This window comes from Cryptomeria japonica, chromosome 7 (genome assembly GCF_030272615.1).
Source record: "Cryptomeria japonica chromosome 7, Sugi_1.0, whole genome shotgun sequence".
Lineage (NCBI taxonomy): Eukaryota > Viridiplantae > Streptophyta > Pinopsida > Cupressales > Cupressaceae > Cryptomeria > Cryptomeria japonica.
Window position 1 is genome coordinate 583,397,924 of NC_081411.1, and position 20,854 is coordinate 583,418,777.

Sequence of the window (20,854 nt, forward strand, 5' to 3'; positions counted from 1 at the left end):
AATTTGGGCATGTTTGAGGGGGACCAAGGTGTTTTGGGGTGCCTTGGTCTAGACCAAGGTGGTCCACGCCCTAGTCCTCTAGCAAACATGACCAATACAAAGAGAAAATGGGGAAGGATTTCCAAGATGGGACCCACCAAGTGCTATTTATGACATCAAAGTTGGAGAATAGGGTCAAATTGGACTTAGAGAGGGGATGCAGATAGGACATGTTAAAGTAGGAGCACAAACATGAGGTGTAAATTGGATTGGTTATAATTTACAACGATCAATCCATGCCAAACTCCAAATGCAATATAACATCATCATGAAGTAGTCAAGAAAATGATCATGCAGTCAATACAAAGAGAACCAAACAAGGTAAATGTCAAAGTCCAACTATGAATTTAGAAACATAAACATGACAACATGATATAACCATATCCTCCTTGGAGATCACATGCTCTATATGCACATATCATGCACTTCTATTATGCTAAAATTCTAATGTGCACAAAAAAGAGTATGCCACATCATAGTAGCAAACATCTTGTCAAACAAGGGTAACATGCCAAATGACAAAGCATAAATGACACCTTAACCAAAGACTCTAAGACGCCAAAATATCTAATCACATGAAGGTATATCATCTTTGAATAGTAAAGCTACAAATGTGAAAGAATTATCCAAACACTAAATAAAATTATCCACCATAAAATGGTGAATATAACATCACTATCATAAGCTCCCATTGAATTGTGATACCGAGCTCTCCATAACATCATGATAACCATCTCTTGAATGAAGATCATTCAGGTCCACACAAGTATAAATAAAATGTCAATAACATCAAGTGAAACAAAGATCTCCAAGACAAGAAGATACAATTTCCAAAAAACCATTAGGAATCTATCCAACACTACCAATTCATCACTATCAAAAGCTCCCATTGAATTTTTTTAACCAAGCTATCATAACATCATGGTATGATTCCCAAAACTAAATATCTAGGTACTATATGCGATATCCATCCTCTCATCTTAAAGCACATATACCAATATAAAAATGGCCACAATCAAAGCCAACTATTGAAGTTTGCATCAACATAGAATCAATCTGCTACAGATAGAGAATCCATGTGTGAGTCATCACACTATAATCAATAGGTTGCACATACTTAAAAATTACATAACTCATAGATCTAACACCGAAACATGCAAATTCATCATCACACTAGTAACTTGCAATTTGAGATATCAAAGAGAATAATCCAATGGACCACATGACTCAAAACACCAAAAATCTGATTTGCTAAACGTGTCAGCATCCAAGTACCATATTCAAGGGACCAAATATGCATCAAGGAAATATGAAATAACCTCCTAACACGAATCCAAATCACAACTAATTCACTTCAAACTTGATTATGTTGTTGTAAAATGGTAAATGGGATTCACTAGTCTAATCATGTGAACTAGAAATAAAATCCTTTCACACCAACACTACATTCAAGGATAATCAATAGAACTAACTTCAATACCTTGGAAGAGATGGGCTCAATGGTTGATTGCCCCTTTTTGTGATTTTGATATGATTGGATAAGATAGAATGGGAAAATGCAAGAACTAGGTCTATTGATGTAAAATTGACAATAATCGACATGAACAATAAGCTTCAGAATATTTATTCTTGAAATTAATCATAGAACTAGAGTTTTGTAGTTCTTTAGATGACAATGCACAAATCACATGCCACCATACTAATTTAACAATAACACATTATCCTGCCACCCTAATTATGAGCTTCCCATGTTATAACTTCTTTATCATTTCAATAATCCTGTTATATGATCAAAAGGTGTTGGACACGTGTGTTGAGTGCCCTAGTCTAGAGATTTTTACTTATTCAAAATTTGAGAATGTTTGTCACAATATGATCTATACTCTTTATTGTTGGATATGAACCTGCACACAAAAGTGGGGAAGAATGGTTGTGTTGTATAGGGTCTTACCTAATTCAAACCTTGTGTTGGTGTTCCTTCTCCACAATAACTATGATGATGCAAAAGATAGCTCATCCTCAAAAGGATTGAGGCTAAACAATAATGGAAAAATTGTAATAAAATGATTATACCTTAGGTATGAAATCTTCTCATGGAGTCTCACTTAAAGGTGATGATGCAATTCTCTAGTATTCAATGTGTTCAATACTCATATTCAGAATTCTTGGATTCTCTTGGAATCTATTAACCCTTACGAATGATAGAAGATGTGCTTTACATAGGGATCACAAGGTTATTTTGAAGTTTAGTCCTACATAAAATGGTCAAGTACCAAAATTGAGATCAATTTTGAAAACGTGATTTCAAGAAATTTTAGTGGGACTTAAGAGTTGGGTGTCCTAGTCTCGTGAAAATATGGCCTCAAAAAGAGATTCATGACTATTGGGGTTTGTGATGTTAGATTTGGTCCTAATTTAAGTATTTTATGATAGTTAAATTGTAGGATTTAACAATGAAGATTTAAAATCGAATAGGGCCCAAATAGGTATAATTGATCTAGGAAGAAGCACAACAATGTAGGTCCCAAACAAAGTGTGAAATTTTTAAGGGATACAATTTAGTGTACTATAGGTTCTAGCTTAATATTTTTAGTTTTGACTTTCTCAAAATAAAAACATGTTGATACATATATAATCTCATTCATATGGAAGTTTTCCCATAGATCCTTTGAAAATTGTTGCACTATCACCTCCCTATGTTAGTACATGTCATTGCAAGGAATATTTTTTATAGTCTTCTTCTTGATAGATAATGGATTTAAACAATGGTAGTAGTGCCCTTTCTCTTCATCAATTCATGAATTTCATCTATGAAGGGAAAGATTATGCCTATACTAATCCATATTACCATTGTCAAATTATTGGCATTACTCTTTCTATGCCATCTTCTATAATGGTACCTGTTGTGACCATTTCGCACATCACCCCATCAAAATGGGGACCCCCCTTTTTTTTTGAGTTCTGGTTGCTTTGTCTAGCCTCTCTCTCCTCTTCACGATGAAATGTGTGAGTTTATAAGGTTTGCATACCATGTCAGTTGATTAAAATTCTAGTTAAGGAGTTCATTGAAGTTGCCCACTTCATGTTGAGTGATAGATGAGTGATTTTTCTTTGAGTGTTTTGCTTGAGAATTGGTGTAAGTATGAGTTTGAGCAATTTAATGAATTATTCCAAAGATTGAAATCTTGTGCAATGAAGTAATTAATAAGCTCATTTGTTATCCGCCTAATCTCTAAGTCTTCTCTAGGTTTTAACTTCATGACTCACACTTTCGAAGTGAACTTCATGTTTGAAGGATATGGAGCAAACTTCATGTTTGGGAGATTTAGAGTGAGCTTCTTCATGTTGGAAGTGGAAGAATGAAGGAAATTGCCTACTTCATGATCAAACACTCAAGAGCAAGCTTCATGAGTTCACCATTTGAATCAAAATTCCTACTTCGTGACTTGCCTTGTTGGAGCGAAATTCTTACTTCATGACTTCATGTAGAGGAGCAAAATTCATACTTAATGACTTGAGCAAGTGGAGCGAAATTCCTACTTCATGAGTTCAACTTTTGGAGTGAATTCCTAACTTCATGAGTAGATGATCTAAAGTGAACTTCATGAGTTGAGGTATTGGAGCGAATTTCACCTTCAAGGCTTCACAAGCGAAATGGAAGATAAGTAGATGAAATAAATTTGGAATCACTCACTTCATGTTCAAGCATTCACAAGCGAACTTCAAGAGTTGTCATCTTGGAGTGAACTTCATGAGTTGTCTTCTTGGAGCAAACTTCACGACTTTGTGTTTTGGAGCGAACTTCATGACTTTGTGTTTTGGAGCAAACTTCATGACTTTGTGTTTTGGAGCGAACTTCATGACTTTGTAGTTTGGAGCGAACTTCATGAGTTCACCTTTTGGAGCGAAATTCATTATCTCCCAAGTTGGAGCGATTTACGTCTTCAAGCCTTCATAAGTGAAGTTGGATTTAATTGAATGAAGCGAATTAGAAAACATGAACTTCATGAGTTGCTAAGTTGGAGCGAAATTCACAACTTCTTGAGTTGCTAGGTTGGAGTGAATTCTCTACTTCATGGACTGAACAAGTGGAGCGAAAAAACATACTTCATGAGTTGAGCAACCCAAGCGAAATTTCTACTTCATTATCTCACATTTTGGAGCGAATTTCGCAACTTCATGAGTTGAAGTATTGGAGCGAAATTCAGGTTTGAGAGTTTTGGAGCGAATTTCATCTTTGGATTAGAGAAGCGAACCTAGCAAAAAAGGCGATTGGAATAAGACTTCAAGTACACACAACTTAAAGCGAAGTTCATACTTCATGAATTGAGTAATTGGAGCGAAATTCCTACTTCGGGAGTCAAGGAATTGGAGCGAACTTCAGGATCAAGAGACTTGGAGTGAATTCCACTCAGCAATAAACTTCATGATTTAATCAATTTACTTAGGCGCCTAAAGTAAATTTAAAAAAATTGAAATTAATCATGGGGCAGGTCGGCAAAGGGTAGTTTTTGTTTTGTTTTAACTTGACAAGGCTGGCCTACATAGGAAAGGGCACAACATTTCACTTGATCGCCTATAAAGGTAAGAATGAAACAATCAGTTTGACATCAAATCAGACAAATATTCCTTCTCTCTTGAGCAGTAGTCAGCGAACTTCAAGTGAAGATTGGAGACTCTAACATCATAAAGGCGAATTTCTCCCAAAAGATCAGCAACAACAACATCATATAGGCGAATCTGTTTCAAAAGCTCAGCAACATCTTCACAAGGGTGAATTTAGGCAGATTGAAGGGCGAATTTAATCCTCCAGCACCAGAAGATCAAGAAGAAAGCGAACCTTTAACATCAACAATTGCTTCATTAATTAGATTTTAGGACTGAAGTCAGAAGTAAGTACTTTATGTAGGCTGATGTAAGGGCAGGAGCAGGTTTGATTTAGGATTGATAATCAGTTCATTGAAGTAAATCAGACCGTCCTAATGCATTTAATGAATAAATCAGTCTTTAGCAAACTCATTTTGTAGTTAACTAAGCAAGCTTCATTGTATCACCATTATTCTAACTTGCACATCTCTCATAGGTGAAAGATAGCGTCTCCCAAACAAAACAAGACTTTCTCCCCCCAGGCGCTCATCAAGGAAGATATGAAGGGGAGTGCATTCGAGAGCAGGATCACGTCGAATTGGAGCAAAGCTGGAGACACAAATCTTGGCAAGTTCGATACCAAGAAGTTTTGCCACCCATCATACATCAATGAACCTACAACAATAGCCAAGAAGATGATTGAAAGTGGACTCATAAACGCAACTGGCTTTCCTCCTGCAGTGCAATGCTACGAGCTCATTATAGAGTGTCCTCAACAGTATGACTCTGACTCTTGGAGAATTATGGCGAAGGATGGGAAAGTGCTTGCATATCTCTCGGAGACAACAATCAGCGAGACATTCCATCTACCTGAGCCCAAGGAAATGGTCTACATAACCTTGGAAGGAGCTAAATCAACCTACGATGATGATCCAGATGCTTGTGCAAAGATCATTGACAAAGTTTAGTTAAAGAAGAGTAGAGGAGGAAGAAGCAGATGGCTCGATAGACTGCACAGGGTACACTTCAATGATGAATATAGAGACTTCATCACCTTGCTCCATTGTAATGTCCCTGCTAAGTTCTGATATGAAATCCTAATTTGCTTGGACATTTCATCAAACACTTGGCTGTCATAGTTTAATCTGCTGATCTCAGTTTCGATTTGACTTTAAGGATATTCCAAGGAAAACTTTACATGTAAGTTGGGCCACAACAATGATAGAATATCATAGAAATAACTAGGAACAACAACCACAATGAATTAGGGATAAACAGGGTTCATTATCAGACACACAACTACTTGCTGTCATTTAATCAAATACTTGACATACAACTTCAGAGTACTGTCAAAATAAGATGTAAACCCAAACTAGCTCAATCCCTATTAAGAACCTGTAGCGTCCTAAAATTGCGACACTTGCAATTTTGACTGCATTTGGGTCTTCACGATGGCGACGCAACACTGAACCTGAATGGAGACCCCGAAACCCGTTTACGGCATCAAAAACTGCATATTTCTGTACCTTGGCCTGATCCTTCCTTGCAACCTGTTGTCCCGGGAGGTGGGACCATGGTGCCCAACGCCCTGGTCCTTGGTCCTATTTTGGGCCCGGTTTCTTTTGGGCATCGGGTCTTCAAGTTTGCAATTTGATAAATAATCTTTCTAGGTCGACCCAAGGTCGGAAAAATCAGTCTTTTAACCCTAATTGACAAGTATACAAACTACATTTCCTCTCCCATTTTAAGGGGGAAGGGATATACGTGTGCAAAAGGCGGAAGCGATAGACAAACATTCAAGCATTCAAGCATTCCTTCAAGCAATTGAGCATTCTAAGTCTCCATTCAAGGCTAAGTGTTGCATTCAAGACAAGGATTCAACCATTGAAGAGGAGATCACTTACAACATACAACATACAACAACATTTACACCTTCGCATGTAAGAATACAAACATTCTTACAACAAGGTTGCAGGTACGCGGCTGTAATTGAAGATCTGGAACCCTTGTGCAGAGACGAACAGATCCCCCTTCGTTTCGCGGATTTTTCGGAGGACCGTGTGCACGCCGAGCGCCATCGTCCCGTCAACTTTCGCTCAAACTTGCAGGACAACATCGTCTCGACATTTTACTGCTAATTCCAGGTCCGCAGCTTCATCCCATGTTTCTATTTCTATCTGCAAGCGAATCTTTCTTACTTTCACATACACTCCTAGTTCAATCCTTCTATCTACATTCTTTACAAAAGATGATAGCCTTGCTGTCTCAACCCTTGAAACTCATTTAGAATCCAGTCTTGCATTGTGTGGGATTGGATCTTGTGGGTTTCAACCCCTCTTTTGAATGTAAAGTCTCTCCTAAGTGAAAACCGTCAATCCTAGTGACCTCCTTTCTCTCTCCTTGGAGTGGGGGGGGAACACCTAGGGTTCGATTTTTCGCTTTACATTTTGGTGAACCCGACGTGAACATCCTAATTCTGATTATTCATGGTTAGATCTGAAAATTTTGCCTCCTTAATTACATTTCCATGTTTGATCTTTTACAAATTTTAGAGGTTAATTGCATGAAAACCCTAAATTTTCTTTTTAGTAATTGAGCTTGCGAAATGTTTAATGGTTAATGCTTGTTTCAGATCTACCCTTCTATTGAAAATTATCAATTCATATTTGTGCTTTAATTCTGAAAATTAAGTTGTTAAGTGTCAAAACCCTAATTTTAAACCCTCTTGATTCAACCTTTGACTGATAATTTCACCGATCAGAACATCTCCAAATCGGCTGTAACTTTGGATTCCGCAACAAAATCATAATATCTTTCATCCCTGAAAATTTGGAAAAAAGTTGCGAGGACCGTGTGCACCCCGAGCGCCATTGTTCTCGACATTTTTTCCGAAATTTCGGGAGCTAGATCTTACTGTATTTTTCTGGTAAAATCCAGAATCTTGGCTGATTTCATCAATTCTAACACTTTCAAAATTAAAGTCAAAGTTGGTCTAGTGATTGCTTGGATTAAGGCTTCTAATCATTCAAAAATTGTTGAAATTGAAATTTTGTGTCAAAATTGTGTTCTTACTGTCCTAAATCTGAAAGGTGTGTTGGCATTCATTCAAAGTTTCAGTGCTTTATTCAAATTTTTGCAATTTGTGACTTTTGAAATTAAGTGTTTAATTGCAACAACTTTGATTTCCACTTTCAAAATTGAATTTTGCGCGAAATTGAGTCAACTTTTAATTTTCAAAACTTGCATTGCTCTTAGTACTCCCTCTAAAATCATAAAATTCAAAATTTCAGTTTCCCTCTCTTTTTCAAAATTCAAATTTTGCATTTTTCAACAATCTTGGTAGGGTTCAATTTTGAGATTGCAACTTTAATTTGGCCTATCTACAGATCGTAAAATCACTCAATTTTTTCAGATTAGCTTTAAAATCATCATAACTTTCATCCCTGAAAATTTCCAAAAAAGTTGCGAGGACCGTGTGCACTCCGTTGGTCACGGTCCCTGACATTTTTTCCGAAATTTTGGGAGATTGTCGTGATTGCATTTAACAGCTTAAATCTAGGAGATTGGCTGATTTTATTGAAATTTGCTACCTCTAAATTCAAAATCTTCTCTCTCTCTCTAGTGCATGAGTTTTACAACAATAAGCCCTACTTACACTATTCCCGTTAGACGAAGCCTTAGAATTAAGTCTTTCCAAGGTTTAATTACCGAGGAGATGGAACCTAATTTGAATGGCCTTTTTAACGAGGACACGGGTAATTCCTCTAATCCTCCTAATGATGAAGAAGCTCTCCATGAGGTTTCTGTAGAACAACTTTCAAAATTGGATAACCAATTTGATGATTTTCAGCAATGGATGTCTCAAGAATACCCCGATAGTCAAGCTCTTTCATTAATTGAGGGTCTAAAACGTATGGTTCAAAGTGATAAGAACGGAATTGATATTTTGCGTGGTATTGCACACATCGTGGATTCGAATGTGATGCCTATGAAGAGTTGTGCCGAAACTTTAGGTTATACACAACCTCCTACTCAAGTCAATCATTCTATTCCTTTGACAACTTCTATTGCTAGTATATCTACTTTTACATCAAACATAATGACTACTTCAATACAAGACATTTCGCCTATGATCACCAGTCATGGGGGCAATCCTTCCTCTTCAATTAACCCTCTTCCTTCATTCAATCCGACTTCTTCATTCATTCCTTCAATGAGTGTCCCTATTACATCTTCACAAATGAACATGGCGCAAGGGGGCAATTCATTTAACCATTCCATTCCTCCTTGTAGTGCTCCTTTTTTCCAATCATCTCCTATGACTAACCATCATAGTGTTCCGCCACCTTACTCTCAATCAATACCTTCTTTCAATAACATAATACCTCCATCACAATCTAACACGTCTAATATGAACTCTTCGACTGAAGTGACCATTAACAATCTTGCACAAACTGTCTCTTCTTTACAACAACAAATTGCCTCTATGAATCAATCTAAGTTTAGTGTGCCCACATTTGATGTTGCGAGCCCACTTTCTCTTCACATTGTTCGAGCTATCCCTCCTAAGCATGTTGAAATCCCACAGTTGGAGCTTTATAATGGTAAAGGTGATCCTCTAACACATGTTAAGACCTTTCAAACAATATGTACCGATTTTGCTCATGACCAAAGGTTGCTTGCAAAACTGTTTACTAGGACATTAAGAGATAAGGCTCTACAATGGTATTGCTCGTTGCCTTCCTATTCTATTACTTCTTTCCAACAACTTGCAAATGCTTTTATTCAACAATTTCAAAACAATATAGGTCCTAAAGTTACTTTGATTGATTTAATGCATTGTAAACAAGGTGTTAAAGAAAAAGTGACTGATTTCATTGGTAGATATAAGCATTTGTGTGCTCAAATTTCTTTTCCAGTGCCTGACAATGATATTCAAAGAATCTTTATTTCTAATTTACAAAAAGATATTAGAGAAAAACTTCTGTTTTCTGAGTTTACTTCCTTCCAACAGTTGTGTGCAACTCTTCACAATTATCAACTGACTGTGAGTCAAATGGAACAAGCAAATCCTATGGCTCCGAGTGATAAGGGTGATAGTAGTCAACAACAATTTGGGAAGTTTAAACCGAACAGAGAGTCTGTTAAGTTCAATGAAAACATCATCAACAATAATGTGAATGCAGCATCAGGTGTGCCTCCTATTTTTAAGTTTTTCAAGAAAGAAAGAAAGTTTACTCCTTTGAATGAATCATTGCATAGTATTATGAATAAGTTATTGGAACAAAATGTGCTTACTCTCCCTCCTATAAAGCAAATAGATCCTGCAAAGATTAATTCACCCTATTTTGATAACAAATCTTTTTGTCAATTTCATCGTCAACCTGGGCATGATAATGAAAAATGTTTTGCTTTAAAGGGTAAAATTCAAGATTTGATTGATAATAATACTATCTCTGTTTCTGGTGTGAATGATAAAGGCAACACATTTGTAGCTCCTCCTAACCAAAATCTTAAGATTTTTATTGATCCATTACCTTCTCATACCTCTAATGTGATTGAGACTAATGATTCCTCTTTCTCACCTGATGGTCTTGTGTCTATGACTCCGAATGTGATTAACTTTGTAGAGCAGTAGAAAATCCCTAAAGAACCTTCCATCACATTTGATTCTAGTGAAACTATCAGGGCACCTGATGGTCCTTTATATATAGTTGCAAAAGTCAAGAATACACCTTGCCGTGGAGTGCTTATTGATCCTTCTTGCATGGTTAATGTCATTACTGAAGAATTTCTCTTTACTTTGCAATTGAATCAAGTGATCTATGACAAAACAAATGTGGTTGTGAAATTATTTGATGCATTTTCTTCTCCTACAATTGGTTCTATTACATTACCTATTGAGGTCCATAACAAATCCCTTGACGTGAGCTTTGCTATTATTCCATCATCCGAACAATTTCGTGTGAAGCTAGGCTATCCTTGGCTATCTTCCATGAAAGCTATTGCTTCTCCTATTCACAAGTGTTTGAAATTTCCCCATAACGGTGAAGTTGTTACTGTCAATCATAGTCTCTTTAAACTAGCTGAAAAAACTTCTAGCGTTCCTATTGATTATTTTTGGCCTAAACAATTCCAATCTCTTCCACCGCGAAGTGATCATCTATTCAAATCTTATCAAAAGTGGAAAAAAGATATGATCCTATCTCTAAGTGAACCTAGAACACCCAAACTTGATATTCCTATCGTTCTTGAGAAGGAAGTTCTTCCTTTGAAAGATAAAACTAATGTCTTTCCTCAAGAAGATTCCCAACCCATTCCCATGAATGTGACTATGTCTATGTCTAATAAACTTTCTAAAAGCAGACCTATACCTCCTCGTCATGATGGACTTGGTCTCTTTCCTAAACCAAATATTCCTCCTTTATATGGAGCATTTCCTCCTCCTTCCTTTTATAGAGAGAAGAGACCTTCCTCTTCTCCTATTATCCAACCTAAGAGACCACAACCTAAACACCCAAGTGATAAGGATGAGAACATTCCTCCTCCTCAATCTTCTCAACTTCCTACTAAGACTAGACGAAATCGTTCTGCGCGTGAACGCCGACGAAAGCATCGTCTTAGAGCTCAGGCAGCTGCTTTTCAAACTTTGCAATCTCCAAAAACACCTTCAACTAGCATTATTCCATTTTCTCCAAAATCTCCTAAGCATAAGATGCATGATGATTTTGATCCTGTACGAGTGAAAGATCATATTTTTATAAATCTTGACGATGATATAGATGAAAATGTTATTCATGATGAAAATGTTACTCCTCTTTCTTCTGATAGTGAATATGAATATGTTGATGTTGATAACCATATATCTAACGAATTTTCTAAAGCACTTATCCTAGCTCCTAGACAAGAACAACGTGGCTTGGAACATGAACATAGCCCTTGTTTGGATCTCGTGATAGCTCCATCTGCTGTGTTGGATGTTCCTCCTCTAGCGTGTTTCCTGCCTTCCCGAAATATTGATCAACAAGATCGGGGGGTGGATGACGTGCTAGACTAGTTTCATTAGCATAGCAGACTCTCTCCTCCTCTCTTTCTTTTGTTACTTCTTCTATGCGTTATTCTCATTCTTCTATTTGTTGTCCTTAGTGTTGTTTACTTGAGGACGATGCAAAGCATTGAGATCTCTTTTGGTCTCTCTCATGTTGACTGAAAAGACACATGTGTTCCCTTCTTCTAGGTGACCTTCCTTGATTGGGGAATGAAGAACAATTATGCATACATACATATGATATACATGAATTATCATATAGCATACTGACCCCGAGGAAAGCGAAGTCACCTCGTGCTTTGTGTTTTGTGTCTATTATCCTTGGGTTTATCTCACACTTGGGGGCTAAATCTTTGTGATAACGTGCTCCTTTCCCTTCTGATTTCTTATGTGTATCACTACCTTAAAGCAATCACCCCCGTTGAGGCGGGTGCGATCGCTTTAACGTAGGGGGCATACACCCCGTCCATATCCCTTCAGGATACTTGAAAATTTCTTGGCGAATTTAGCTTTGCCTTGAAAATTTTTGGTATTTTTCTTACATGACTCATAGTGAGGGAACCTTACTACTGACAGTCATGGTTCTCCCTCGTGATCTTCCCTTTTACTTTGTCAATCGAAGCTGTAAGATCCTTAGTCCATTGGGGGCTTGGTGTATCTTGCCTCCTTGACGTGGTGAAAGTCTTTCAATGTTGTTTCCTTGTACTTTACCGGAAGTATGGGCGTACACTTATACTCCCAGTAATAACCCACCAAAATTGATTCAACAAAAATTGAGTATTATTTTTTTTTTTCATTATGTTTTATTCAATTGCATACTCTGGGCATCCATCCAATTAGGATTAGGCATTCATCCGTTCGGGATGAGCTTCTAACCATACGGGTTAGGCAATTGTCCATACGGGACGTAAAATTCCATCTATCCAATACGGGATAGGCATCTACCCATACGGGGTAGGCATCCATCCAAACGGGATAGGAGATGCTTTGGCCAGAGACTTAGACTCATCGGGACCATTCGGGTCCTGAGCCACTCACTAAGTACTACACTCTTCTAACAAGAATGCACCGAGGTCGCCGTCCTTAGGAGTAATTAAAAATAATACAAGCTTGAATTCCGCCTCGGAATTTGGCTTAAAGCCTCGGGAAGTCAAGCGAATCCATACGGGATTCCTTCCGAGTATGCATTGAATTAAATTTGATTATCTTATCTTTCAATTAGGATTCTTACTCAACCAAGCCTAGACCCCACCCACGAACGCCTGAGTACGAGGGACAACTCCGTCCCAAGACTGCCTACATACCCGCTTCGGCACGGGATCAAGGCGTAAAGTATGTAGTTCTATTTTCTAATCTATGGTTTGATGTAAACTGATTTGTGGGTACGCAACCCTTTCTAGGGTCGGTGTCCCAGACAGTTTCTCTGCGGTTGCTACCCACGATGGTAGCACTTAAGCGAAGGCTCAAGATGGCCTATTGCTTGTGGCCTAAAAAAAAGAAAATAACTAGATCCTAATACTTATCATGAACGTCACCCAATTGCAAAATGCCAATATCCCTTCGAGATGAATAAATAAATAAAGAAAGTAAATTTCATGAGGGTATTTAACTTAACCATCCTTAAAAGGGGGTTTACTATGGTGTATCTCAACGGATGTGAAAATCATTTAAAAGTTATCTTATTAAATTATCGATCCAAGAGGGATTACCCGCCCCTTGGATTTTTAACTTCCAAATGTCCCTTATTACTCCCCGACGATTTATAGGGACGATGCCACAGACGTCGTTAATGCAGCTTTATTAGGCGTTAAGTGCAGTAGTTCAACATGACGGCATTACCCGTAAGCGTGACCCAGAGGCACCGTATATACCGAACGCTGCTAGTTTTGGTTTTCCAACTTCCTTTGTTTAGTTTTCAAATCTAACATCATGCTTGAAAATATAATTATGAAATGGATGTACATAATTTAAACCTTAAATACTCTTTGAAAAAGAGAAATATCATTATTCTACAATTAAATGAATTAATACATGTATTGGCGTGGTAATGATAATTGTGAACTTATGAATAATTGCATGAAAATAAGGAATACGAAATAATAATAATGCAATGCAAAAGTAACGTCATTAACATACAAAATGCAGAAATATTTTCTCTTATCGCGAGACTAATTAATTATAAGGTTACAAATTTCTCATGAGAGGCCAAATTGAATAATAATGAGACTTACCTATCCCCAAAATCATGGATCAAATAATCCAATAATTCTCTAAGGAATTGAAACAATACATTGAATTCAAACTCTTGCTAATTTTAAGGAAAATAAATTTAACTAAACAAATATGTGTAAAAAAAATTAATTTAAATTTAATTTAAACGATACACAAAAAAAATAACTTAAATTTTTAATCAAGACGTTTTAAACTTCCATCGAAATTCTTATAAGCGAACTTGTTTTATTTATATTTATAGAACTAGGGGGTGGGGACCACGGGTCCCATCACTCCCTGCGGTCCTGCATGTGCAGGCCCGTAGGGGTTGAGGGGGCCACGTGGTCCCCTCCACTCCCCTGCGGCCACTTGCGGTGACCGCAGGGTAGTGGGGGGTACCACTAACCCTGCCAGTTTCGATATCGCTGCTCTGCGTGCTTTTGGTTATTTTCGGGGACTGTGCCGAATGCGGAAATAAATGCAGTAAATGATAATGTGACATTAATATTGGTATAATAACATTGGAATTATATATATATATATATATATATATATATATATATATATATATATATATATGTATATATATATATGGTTTCAAATTTCCTTACAAAAGAGATTTTATTTAAGAAGGTAAGAACAAAGTAGATGGGCAAATAATTGTGTTTTTTCCTCTTTTTTTTGATTTTTCTCTTTACAGAAAACAGGAGTTTATCATTTGCAGAGAGATAGAGAGAGAGATTTATCCAGCCATCACAGGGAGGGAGTTATTTCCCAGACTTTTCAGGAAAATTGTTTATTTCCAGGATTCATTCCCAGAGTTAAGGAGGATTTGTTCAACTGATATCTACAGTGAGCTCTTTGTTCAATCCACAGAGAGTTTCAAAAAAATAATCACAAGGAGGGAGTTTAGAATGGTCATAGAGAAAATATTCACAGAGATAAAAAGAATAATTATTAAATAATTACAGAGAGAAATAATCGTTGTGAAATCTATCCTTACTTTCAAATAATTTCTTTCTTTTCTACAGAGAATTTATAAAACCAGATACAGAGGAGCTAATCACAACGAAATCTCTTTAGAGGATGAGTTTCAGATAACAATAACCAGAGAGATGATCCTAGAGAAAATAAAGATGGTTCTACTTTAGCAAGAATCAATCTAAAACTTAATAAGAAAAAAAAAAACAATTTAATCTGGATCTAATTTCTTAAACAATGAATCTAATTCTTATCAGCAATCTAATCTACTTTTTATCAAGAATCTGAAACAAATGAGTCTCATTCTCATCAAACCATTTAATCTACTTCTTATCAAAAAAACTGAATATAATTTTTATCAAAAATCTGAAACAAATGAATCTCATTCTCATCAAATAATTTAATCTACTTTTTATCAAACAATTTAATCTATTTCTTATCAAAAACTGAAACTAATTCTTATCAAAAATCTGAAACAAATGAACCTCATTCTCATCAAATGATTTAATCTACTTTTTATCAAACAATTTAATCTATTTCTTATCAAAAACTGAAACTAATTCTTATCAAAAATCTGAAACAAATGAATCTCATTCTCATCAAACAATTTAATCTACTTTTTATCAAACAATTTTAATCTATTTCTTATCAAAAACTGAAACTAATTCTTATAAAAAATCTGAAACTAATGAATCCCATTCTCATCAAATGATTCTAATTTCCTAAATAGTTTAATCAAATCTAATCTACAACAAGAATAAGATGCACGAAACTAAGTTTGAAAGAACCTGGGTGCTTGAAAATGGTGTAGAGTCTTCCTTGATCCTCCAAATTTGAAGAGAAGTCCTCCCAACAAAATCTTAGCTGAAAATGAAAATTGACTACAAGGGAAAATTTTACTTGCAGAATTTCTTATGGAATAGCCAACCACCCATTTTGAAACTTGTACCTCTTTTATAAAAGAAATTTCAAATTCCCACTACCTAATTTTTAATTGAAAAAAAAGAGATTCTCTCCCAATTTGGCCTCCATGCAAATTGATTAGGCTTAGTGGGAGGAGTTACATGCAAGGGTGGTGGAGAAGCCTCTAGAAGCTTCTTATTCCTCCTACAACATGTGCCTTAATTTGGGTGAGGGAAATTAAATAACCAATTAAAAATATATATATATTTTCCATGTGTGTGTGTGGTTTATTATTTTTATTCCCTTACAATATTCATTCAATAGTTTATCCAAAGAAATATAATAGAGTTTTGTATTTAAATCAAAAGGTGATAAAGGAGGGTTGTGACATCCTCCCCCCCTTAAATCTGTGCATCGTCCCGATGCACTTATTAAATGCATTCATAAGAGTTTATAGTTCATGTTCAAAACAAAAAAGGAAACAGCTGCTGCATCTCCTTAGTATCCTCCCACGTGGCATTCTTTTCGTTATACTGGTCCTATTGCACTTTGCACTGATCAACCTCTCTGTTGCGCAACTGGCACTGGCGCCTCTCCAAGATTCTGAATGGCTCTATCATTATTCCTCCCATTTCTTGGACCTGTAAAGCATCCCAATTCAAAATGTGTTTCTCATCAGGTACATACTTTTTAAGAAGAGATACATGGAAGACATCTTGGATTCAGCTCAATTGGGGAGGTAAGGCCAACCGATAAGCAACTGGATTAATTCTTCCCAATATTTCAAAAGGTCCGACATAACGAGGTGCAAGCTTAGTCTTTTTCCCAAATCTTATGGAACTCTTGTGTGGCCTAACCCTTAGGAAGACTTTCTCTCCTACTTCAAACTCCCTTGGTGTTCTGTTTCTGTCTGCATAACTTTTCTGCCTATCCGAGGCTTCCTTCAATCTTTGCCTAATTTCCTTAGTTTTCCTTTCCATTTCTTTCAACATATCTGGTCCAATAATCACTCTATCTTCAAGACTATCCCAACTCAAAGGTGTTCGACATGGTCTACCATACAAAGCTTCAAAAGGTGCCATTCCCAAAGATGTTTGATATGTATTATTGTAGGCAAACTCTACCAAAGGTAGGTACTCTTCCCATTTCCTCTGTTGGTCCATGTAGTACATGCGAAGCAGGTCTTCCATAATCTGATTTGTCCTTTCTGTTTGACCGTCGGTTTCCGGATGGTATGCGGTGCTAAAGTTTAGTTGAGTTCCTAGAGCTGATTGAAGAGTGGTCCAAAACCTGGAAGTGAATCTTGCATCTCTGTCTGATATGATTTTCTCTGGTATTCCATGCAACCTAAATATCTCCTTAACGAAGCGTCTAGCCAAGGTGGGTGCATCATCCGTCAGATTTCCTGGTATAAAGTGTGCCACCTTAGTGAGTTTGTCAATTACCACCATTATTGCATCATGCCTAGAAGGTGACATGGGTAACCCTTGTACAAAATCCATGCTAATAACTTGCCACTTATGTTGAGGTACATCGTGCAATTGTAACAATCCAGCTGGGTGTCTATGTTCTGCCTTTACTCTTTGACACTCCAAACATTTAGCTACATACTTGACAATATCGCTCTTCAACCCTTGCCAAAAGTATAACTTCTTTAGATCTGCATAAAGTTTGTTAACTCCTGGGTGGCCTGAATAAGGGGCATTGTGAGCCTCCGACAAGACTACTTCCCTTAAATTCCCTGAATTAGGAATATAGATTCTATTATTGTATCTGAGCAACCCATCTTCATCTAATGTATACCCTTCGACCTTAGGATCGGTCGGGTTGTGTCTTATAGTTAATTTGACTTGCTCATACCATGGGTCATGTCCTTGTTCATCCATTACTTGCCTTTTGAAAGAGGTTTTGAAGGTTGCTATAGTCATCAAGTGTCTCCTCCTACTTAAGGCATCTGCCACCCTATTTTCCTTTCCCTTAATATATTCAATTTCAAAATCATATTCACTTAGGAAATCTAACCACCTTCTTTGTCTGGCATTTAAGTGAGGTTGGGTAAAGATGTATTTTAGTCCTTGGTTATCTGACTTAAGCTCAAAGGGCTTCCCTAGTAAGAAGTGTCTCCATTTTTGCAGGGCATGCACAATTGCTGCCAACTCTAAGTCGTGGGGTGCATAATTGACTTCATGAGTCTTTAGCTTCCTAGATTCGTAAGCCACTACCCCTTCATCTTGGACAAGTACTCCTCCTAACCCTTCAATAGAAGCATCTGTTATGACTGTGAAGTGTCCATTTGGATCTGGTACCTTTAGAATGGGTGCTGAAGTTAGTTTTCCCTTCAAGATTTGAAATGCCTTATCACTTCGCTCGGTCCATACAAACCTTTTGCCCTTCCTTTGCAACGAGGTGATGGGGTTTGCTATCTTAGAGAATCCTTCCACAAACCTCCTATAGTAACCTGCTAGCCCCATAAAGCTTCTTACCTCTGAAACATTCTTAGGAATTGGCCATTCTACTATCGCCTTTATTTTATTTGGGTCGACTGCTATTCCTTCTTTTGATATTATATGCCCAAGATAGTGAATCTTTTCCTCAAAGAAGGCACATTTGGACAATTTCCCATATAACTTATGTTCTCTCAATCTTTGCAAAACAATTTGTAGGTGCACTAAATGTTCTTCTTAATTTCTAGAGTAAATTAATATGTCATCTAAAAATACCAAAACAAACTTATCCAAGTAGTCATGGAATACACTATTCATTAGGTTCATGAATGCAGCTGGGGCATTAGTTACTCCAAAAGGAACTACTGTGAATTCATAATGTCCATACCTCGTTCTGAAAGCTGTCTTTGGAATGTCTTCTTCCTTAATTCTGAGTTGATGATACCCTGACCGGAGATCTATCTTTAAGAAAACTGCCGCTCCTTTCATTTGGTCAAAAAGGTCCTCTATGCGAGGTAAGGGATACCTATTCCTTATGGTGACTTTGTTCAACATCCTATAGTCGATGCATAGCCTTAAGGTTCCATCCTTCTTCTTAACAAATAAGACTGGCGCTCCCCATGGTGATACACTTGGCCTTATTAATCCCTTAGTTAAGAGTTCCTCTAATTGCATTTTGAGCTCTTGTAATTCGGTTGTGTTCATCCGGTAAGGTGCCCTTGATACTGGTTCAGCTCCTGGGAGTACTTCGATAGAAAAGTCAAACTTCCTCTTAGGGGGTAAACCGGGTAATTCTTCTGGAAAAACATCCTTAAACTCCTTTAAGAAAGGGGTATTCTCAAAGGTTGGTGTATTTTCCTCCTTTCCTTCATCAATTTCAACCATAAAGATTTGTCCCCCTCTTCTCCTTTCCTTCTTTAATTGCATTGCTGAGATAGTTTCTATATTAATGGGTTTAAACTTTCCTTGGATTTTGACCCTTTTCCCCCCATCATCCAAACATTCAACAACTTTGTTATAACAATCTACATTAGCTTGGTGGTCTGCTAACCAACTCATTCCCATAATTACATCATATAATCCTAGGGGTGCCACATAGAGATCTACCCTTGTTTCGAACTCAGGGAATTGTACCTTTGCCCTCGGTAAACACTTAGTTACTTCCCTAGTTGCCTTATCCCCATATTGAACCGTCCATGATGACTCCATTTGATTAACTTTTAATGCATATTTGTTTACTAATTCAGGTGAGATGAAACATTCAGATGATCCAGTGTCAATTAGAATTGATATTGGTTGTTCAAATAGTGTACCTGTAGTTTCCACGGGAACATTCTGGTATCTTCTTCTTTGGTTCCTAACCGCTGCATGAATCCTCTGTTGGGGCCCTTGTTGGGGTTGATTGGCCCTAATTTGTCCTTGCATCCTGGGGCACTCTCTAGCAAAATGGTTTTCCCCACACATAAAGCATCCACCTGGAGGACCTCTCCTACCTTGATTTCTAGGGGGATCATTCCTTGTTTCATTTCCCCTGGGTGGATAAGTTGTCCTGTTCTGCTGGTCATTCCTGTTATAGTTGCCCCTGTTATCATTGCCCCTGTTATTATTGCCCCTGTTATTATCATTTCCATTCCTCTGATATTGATTAGGCGGTGGTCTCCTTTCGGAAGAGTTATTCCTTTGACCCTTGTTGAAATTAGTGTTTCCATTGAATTCTTGCTTCCTTTTAAATGAGTGGTTCCCATTATAATTCCGTCCTGCTAGTGTTTGAATCTTCCTCTCTTGCCTTGGGGACTTTTCAAGTACTTCATTCATATTTCTGGGTCCATGCATATCAACCTTTGCCCCTATGTTGGTATTCAGCCCCAAAATGAATTTCCTTGCTTGGCCTTCTTCATCCTTTTGGTACATAGGCACATATTTAAGCAACTTGGCGAACTTATCCCAATATTGTTGAACGGATAGGGGCCCTTGACGTAGATTATGGAATTCTGTCACTTTCTCATCAAAGAACAATTGAGGGAGCCACCTATCTCGAAAATGGTGAACAAATTGATCCCACGTGATCGTATCCCTGTTATACCCATTTTGTTCCTTGGTGTTGGTCCACCAACTAGCCGCCTCCCCTGTGAGTTGATAGGAACCCCATAAAGCCTTGGTTGTTTCGCTAAAATCTCTTAGCTCAAAAATGGTGAACAAATTGAGGGAGCCACCTATCTCGAAAATGGTGAACAAATTGATCCCACGTGATCGTATCCCTATTATACCCATTTTGTTCCTTGGTGTTGGTCCACCAACTAGCCGCCTCCCCTGTGAGTTGATAGGAACCCCATAAAGCCTTGGTTGTTTCGCTAAAATCTCTTAGCTCAAAATATTTTTCCATTTCATTTAGCCAATTCTCAGCCCCTTCACCAATCTGCCTCCCATCGAACTTAGGAGGGGTGATTTTCTTTAAATCCTTGGAGAGTTCCAATATGTTATTTTCCTTTCCATTACCCATCACATTTCCTTGATTGCTACCAGGGTTTCCATTCTCGGTACCACTTCTGTTCTCATAGTCATTCTGCCTTTCCCTGAGGTCCTGCAGTGATTGTTCCAAGAAGTTGATTTTATCCCTTTGTTCGGTTAGAAGGTCGATTAT

General features: G+C 37.4%; 1 long non-coding RNA gene across 4 annotated transcripts in view; it reads left to right on the forward strand.

Annotated features, from left to right (window-relative positions):
• The window catches only part of LOC131048528 (uncharacterized), a 57,935-nt gene that overhangs the window by 22,009 nt on the left and 15,072 nt on the right, over positions 1 to 20,854 (forward strand). For 2 of the 4 annotated variants that reach the window (XR_009106458.2, XR_009358603.1), the window contains one exon: positions 9,641 to 9,818. The exons of the other annotated variants lie outside the window; for them this stretch is intronic. This is a non-coding gene — a long non-coding RNA (uncharacterized LOC131048528). The remainder of the gene's footprint in view (positions 1 to 9,640; positions 9,819 to 20,854) is intronic. 4 annotated transcript variants of the gene reach the window in all.